Genomic DNA, 7,142 nt, shown 5'->3' on the forward strand with positions numbered 1-7,142 from the left:
TGGGAGTGGCAGAGGAGGACATCATGCCAGAGCAACAGTTGTTGAATACAGATTAGGCAAAGGAAATGTTTCAAGTGGGAGCTTAGGCAATGTTATCCATCCCTTATAAAGTAAACCTGTATAAGGAACACACTTCTTGAGCACACTAGCTTCAGAGAGTTGGACAACTGTTTCCCTCCAATCCTCACATATCTCACACAAACCCTCACCCTGAGAGAAGCCTTTCTTACATCCTTGTTCATCTAGTCAGGTCTAGATATAAGCTACAGGAAAGAACTCTAGAACATTGACATAAAACAGGACTGACAAACTTCCTCTAAAGCTCTATCACTATAAACCATGATTTGGGCAGTTAGAAGGTACCATCTTGTAATGTACAGGAAAAGGAGAGAAAGGACACAATCCCCATTAAAACTGACAATGTTAGCCATTCTTTCGGCAATTTAATTGAACTCTAATTAGTTCTGTGCACTACAAAGGAGGCTACCACATGGCATCCCTCTAGTATAATGGCATGTAAGTGTGCAATGTGTTATCAACAAATCCCCCTTAAGGAAATACAGTCTCTAGTTGAGCAGGAGGATTTGGTTGTCAGTCTTCCAGTTTCTTGCATGTGGCTAACACCACAGAAAGTTTTGTAAATGGTCAAAGAAATGAATAACTGGATGAGACCTAGGAGAGTGTCTGGATAATTTGGAGAGTGGTTAAATTGGTTTGACTTGGATTATGGTTAGATATCAGGACAACCTGCCCTTGATGCTTCATTCATCCTACCTGATGCTGCTTGTTAAGTGCATCATAGATTTTCATACTGGATTCCACACAGAGCCTCGTTGTTTCTTTAATGGACTCTTCCAGTGTATTCTGATCCCATGGAAATACTCTGTTCTCATTTCATGCTTTTTTGGCATTGTGCTTCAGCTGAATAGACTCACTTAGGAGGAAGCAATACCTGAGACTAAGCCACAAACAAAAAATGGTGAATCCCAGCAAGAATCCAAGCTCTTTCCCCCTCTCCAAGTACATTATTCCATCTAGGGCCCTGATCCAAAGACAGCCTTTGATTATATCCCAAGTCCATGGTAGCCATGGAACATAACCTAGAGACAGGTCAAATCATGAAAAGAGCAACATTCCAGAAGACTCAGGGTACTTCTCATTGACTGACACCAAATATTCAAGTTTGTCCCAGAAGAGAATATCATCCCTATGTGTGCTTATATGTTCATTTTTTAAAAAGTCATTTGAAGGCAAATACACACTGAGAGACGAGAATAGAGCCAAAAGGTATACAATCTTTCTATGTGTCTCATGGAATATATATATATATATATATATATATATATATATATATATATATATATATATATATATATATATATATATCCTGTCAGAGCCTCAGAGGATCAAGATTTCTTGATAGCTCCATCACTGTGCACATCTTTTCTATCTACAGGATTTTTAGGTGGGAAAGACAACGATTGGAGAAGTTCACTGCTTCTTTACATTTGGTCAAACTATCTATAAATGTTAAAAATCCTAGAGCCTTCCTTAGAGGCTGGCTTCCTGGTACACATCAAACACATAGAACCTGATCCTCACTTTAGTTTAAAGATAAGAATGGGCTGACACATTACGTGCCTAGTGCTGGGGTCCAAACTCTGTTAGTCCCTCACCCGTATCATCAATTTTGTGTCGTGAGTTGGACTTGGACAAGCCTTCATTGATCTGCTGGCACATTTTCTGCACATCAGTCATCACTTGCTGGTGTTGCATCATGAGCATCTAGGACTCAAAGTTGTTCCTGTGGTAGGGCATGGTTCAAGGATCAAATAACTTTCTGAACTAAGGATTCAAGGATTACATAAATTCAGGCTGAATCCTCAACTACCTCAGCCTAGGACATGCCACAACCTTACTCCCTAGTTCTGGATCTTTTTGTCACTTATTAAACTTATAATGGACACAGGGACAGCACAGCCAGCAATGAAAGAGAGGGAGCTGATCTGCTTGAGCTCCCTAAGGGGTCTTGAAAGAATAGACTAGCTTTTTAAGAACATTGCAGGACCCTCTGCCTCAGACCAGGATCGAACTTAGACCCGTGAAGACTATTCTCCTGTTCTTACGAGAGAATTTTTACTCCTAGAATTTATTGCTACTTGAAAACCTAAAGGAACATAATCAGGGAAAAGAATTTATAACACACACCAGGAGATTACAATGTGCTTTCAATGTGAGCAGCGGTCAAATATTGTACTGCTCAAAGTGAGGCTCTCAGCCTGATCACTATCATGCCATGGAAATTGAGTCAGGCTAAATCTCAAGCAAAATCAAGGCCATAGAATCCCCAGATCTTAAGGGATACACACAAACACTTTCAAACACCCCCCACCCTCTACACTCATATAAAATTAGAATGCCAAATAAATACAATGATGTGGCATTATCTCAAAGTACAATGAACAAAATCAGAGAAAGACAGTGATAACCTGTTGCCAATACAGTCACACAATGAGAGGCAGCAAGTGGGATTATGCTTCTTTAGCTTTACAGAGGGCCAATTGAACCCAAAGTACTTCCACATCAATTACAACAATGATTGGTCATAAATAGATCACCTAGAAATTTCCACAAGCCAACACCCGTCCAGGCTTCTTTAAACACACAATGAGATCTTGCACATTACTATTCTTATTCCCAGACTGTGATTCAGGCCACAGGCTTTGATTTATTTTTGGAGGAATCAAAATAGCCTGTGCCCCCATCTCACTCCTATCTGAACTTCACATTCTGTGTTTAAGATGCAGTCAGGAAAATGATTTTCACTATGTGGATACCCTGGAGTTGTAGCCTACTCTGATGTGACGAAATATGGACTTAACAGACATCTCAAGACAGTCAACAAAGAACTTGCATTGTGACTACCTGTTGCTTTTCTGAGCTAAAAAGAAAGAATTCCCCAGAGTTCTCTCTCATTTTGCATCTTGTAGAGAGCAATTTTCAGGTTCCCCAAAACTTCATTCTCTCCTCCTCATAAGGGGTCATGCAGGGTTGGGAAGATGCCTTTTGAGCAAACTCTATAGGTAGATAAACACAAGTAAACTGGCATATGTGAGGACATAGTGCCAGGAAAAACTGTGCTTAGTCTAAAACAGAAATCTGAGGATGAACAGTTCTAGAGACACAGTGAATCCCTGACAGAGTAAGAAAGCTATCTTTAAACTGAATTCAGCTATGTCCCTGTTCCCCACCATCATAGCCATATGATGACATATGCCACCAGAGACATATACCACATTTCCTAATGCCATTCCTCTGGCACTGAAATGCAAAAGCTAGCCCAAACAAGAACTGGAGGACATTCTCAGCTAATGTCTGATGTGAGGCTGATAAGTCTTTGAGTCCAAACTGCTTGCCATCTTGAAGCCCTAATGATGTGTGTTCAAGTACAAAGTAACTGAGACCTTGATATATGACCAGGAGAGTATCCCTCTTGGCATCAATTACCCATGTAACCTACAGGACACTGTTGAGAATGAAGTGCTTCAATAGCCTATCCTGAGAGAGACATTTTGTTATACTTATAGAGGCTCACTCTGGTATTCTTTGACATTCCCCATGACATTAAAGAGCTCCAAGAAAAGTCGCTTGACATATATAAATTCTTGGCTCTCTGTCAAAATACTGATCAGAAATTGTTGAGTCTGGGTTGTCCATTTAGGAAGACTGAGGCTCCAAATGATAAGTCCTACTCCTGGAAGGACCAGCTCAAGCCAACCACCTCCAGGAAGCTGCCCTAGCCATGCCCAGTACATTGGGCCTACCCAGGACCATTTCCTTAGTCTTGTTCTTCAACATGAAAGGTTGGCCTCATTTTGCCTTGTTCTGGTCTCTGCATGTATATGATTCTCCCTCTGAAATAGACTGATTAACCTGGAGAATATGCCTACTTCTGAATCCATTAGGCTCTGAAGGGATAGTGCACAGGTAGTTATTTGGTGTCACCACAACACTGGGGAACTCACAGAATATTCCAGGGTTCTTCTAGATACAAGAGAATTTCCAGGGAAGACACTACCAATGATGCTACTGGGAAATGCCATAACCTACTTGCTAACTACCTCTACCCAGACTGACCAGTTTCTGGACTGCCTTTTTCAGAGACTGACTTTTGAGCAAGGGAATACTCATTGACACACACTCCTTCCAGAGCTATAGAGTTCTCACTATTTCATTAAAATTCAGTTGCTAAGGATAGGGGGAGTTGGTGAAGGGCTTGGTATGGGTAGAAGATCTTTTTTAACACCCAAAGATCCAAAAATCTTGGATGAGTGATATTTTTCACCCTGAAATATATAGACCAGGGTCCATTCATGTTATATATTGCCCAATTCCCACAGATTTTGCTGTTTCCTAGAGGCTAATATCTTTTTCCTACACCTTTAAATGTATGCAAGTTGGAGTATATTGTTTCATTGAGTATGCCTTGCGAGGGGACATGGTTGAAATATACTCATCCATGTGTTTTCATGAAATCTCTGTCTTACAATCACATTTTGTGCAATGAAAACTCCATTGTCCTGGCAACATAGGTCCTCAGATAGAGCAAACATGAAATTGTAAACTTTCTGTCCATTCTTAAAAGTTAAAGTCCTTGAAAGTGAGGGAACTGAGCCTCAAGCAAAAGCAACGGAGGGGCAGAGTGTGGAGGAGCTGCTGGTCAAGGCCGAGCAGGAGGAAGCAGAGAAGTTCCAGTGCATTCTACTGCACAAGTAGGTAGAGTTGGAATTCGAAATGAGCCACCAGCTGGTTTCAGACACCTGATGGTGCTGTTCCAGGCCTGGACCTCCCAAGCGGTCAAATTATGGGCTCTGGAGTGATAAACACAAAGCTTCTCATGAACAAGCTGTGGCAGCTGCTGACCGAGCAAGTGGATGAGGTGGCGGTAGTGTACTTTCAGGAGCCTGCCACAGGCCTGGCCTGGCAGAAGCCTCTGCATCATCCACTGCCTCTCACCTGCTTTCAGCAGTTTGAGTGCATTAAGGGCATCCGTCCCAAGAAGAGAACCAACATCCTGTGTCACAGGGTGATTAGCCAGTGGTGCTATTGTTGTGGTTACAAGCTCTCCAAGGATGACACTAAGGAGTGGCTGACTGAGGTGCCTGGGAGCATTGGCTCCATGGAAGACCAATTCACCAAGATGATTCAGGCCATGAAAGAATGCGTGGCCAAGAATGAGCTGAACCATCTGCAGAACCTGGCCATTGCGCACAAGATGCAGATGCCCAGATCAGCTGGCCTGCACCCATGGGACACCAGAGTAAGGATTACCTGAGCCGCACCATGCAAGTGGCTAAGTTCTCCACAGCTTTGGTGGGATGCTTCCAGGAGTGCCTCCCCAAGGAGAAAGCCCGCCCTGACCTCTGTCAAGAAGAAGAGGCTTCAGGCCCTCTTTGGGGACTTCACAACCCAGAAAAATAAACAATTGGAGCTACTTTGAATCATGAACAGCAAGAAACCTCATCTGCAGGTAACCCTGGCCACCAACAAACTGATGAGGGCCAAGAGGAGTTTGCCAAGAGGAGGATAATGAGCCAGATAGGAAAGAGAAAAAGTGTCCAACAAGGGTTATTGGGCAAAAGAACGGGTGGTGTGCCAGGTCAGGGAGAGAAAAAGAAAGGAGGCTTGGGAGGCAAGAAGCATTCCAGGCTGCCTGCTTTAGGTGTCAAGAAGAAAGGTGTGCTATACCAAGGAGGGAAGATGAAAAAGTAGAGCTCTCCCCTCTGGACTTGTTCAGAAAAACTAGAACTGTAAGTACTGTAGGCTGGTTCAGGATGTGGCCGCTGTCCTCGATGAGCTTGACATTAAAGGGACAGGTTTGTCTTCCCTGGAGTCAGTGCTGGACTACGAATTAATGGAGACACTGACTAGAAGTTGGTGTATTTTGAGAATATGAGAATTATAGAAATAATATTGTGAGAACCAGAAATAAGTTAAGGCCTGCCTTTTTATCTTGACTTTGGAAACTGGTTAAAGATTGATCAAATTTTGAGGTTATAGTAGATTTTTTTAATAGTTTTGCTTTATTTTTGTAATAAAGCTTGTATATTTATCAAAGCAGGGATAATGACAGGAAATTACGAGTATGTAAAGGTGTTGCTTTTAACTTTTACTGTCAGTAGAAGTTGTATGTGAAGCCAGTGACCTGGGTACCGATATGGAGTGTGCTTGCAAAAATCAAAGTTACAATGGCTATAAAAAGGCCCCTCAAAACCTCTTTTGGCACTATGTATAAATATAGTGCTTCATGGTGTTAGTTCAGGTGTTGTATTTAGCCAATAATTTTTAACCAATGGTAATTAATAATGGTAATTAACCTAGTTACTCAAGAAAATGCTTTTCATGTTGCTTGTAGCCAGTGGCTTTTGTTTAATTGGGATGGGTTTTAGTTTTTAGCAAATGCTGGACTGGAATTCGCTATGGAGCTAAGCAAGGCTGACTGGAACTCTCACAGGCCAAGTTCTGAGGTTAAAAATGAGCAGTCACATCCAACAGACACCATTTTACATTCTGTCCTGGATGTTTTCCCTGTTTCATTGTCTTTTTTGTCTTAATAAACTGACCTTTGCATCAGTAAAAAAAAATTAAAGTCCCGAATCCTCACATTCTCCCATATAACCAGAAAATTAAAGTAGATATCAGTGAGCAAAGTTCAACATACATTGTCATTTGCTGCTCTATGGTTTCATCAACTATCCCTTCTCCAATATCTACCTTCCTGAATTCCTAGTTCCAGGTCTGAGTTAGTTGGGGGTTGTACCATGATCTTGTAATCATAATGTAGCAAAGACTAACAAGAATGCATAGGTAATGAAAAAGCCTCAGATCTAGTGAAACCTCAATTTTCATGTGTTCTTAAGTGCCTGAGAGAACTCCCTTACACACTGTCATCTGGGTTTCTGCCTTTTTGACAAGGGTCTGCAGAAGCCATGGTAAAATGATGCCTAACCACAGAGGTGTAAGTGTGGAAAAATCATGTGAATCCTTTCCAAATTGATTTCATTACCTTTGGCTATCCAGTTGAGCAGGTAGTATCACAATGACAAGGCTCAAAATGGGAACTGGCAGGAGGTTGGGGAAGT

At 41.8% G+C, this 7,142-nt stretch overlaps 1 pseudogene; it reads left to right on the top strand.

The window, feature by feature from the left end:
* The first annotated feature begins 509 nt into the window (after nucleotides 1-509).
* Rrs1-ps4 (ribosome biogenesis regulator 1 homolog, pseudogene 4) lies at nucleotides 510-5,772 on the top strand (annotated as a pseudogene).
* The last annotated feature ends 1,370 nt before the right edge of the window (nucleotides 5,773-7,142 follow it).

The sequence above is a fragment of the Rattus norvegicus genome, chromosome 7, assembly GCF_036323735.1.
Source record: "Rattus norvegicus strain BN/NHsdMcwi chromosome 7, GRCr8, whole genome shotgun sequence".
Lineage (NCBI taxonomy): Eukaryota > Metazoa > Chordata > Mammalia > Rodentia > Muridae > Rattus > Rattus norvegicus.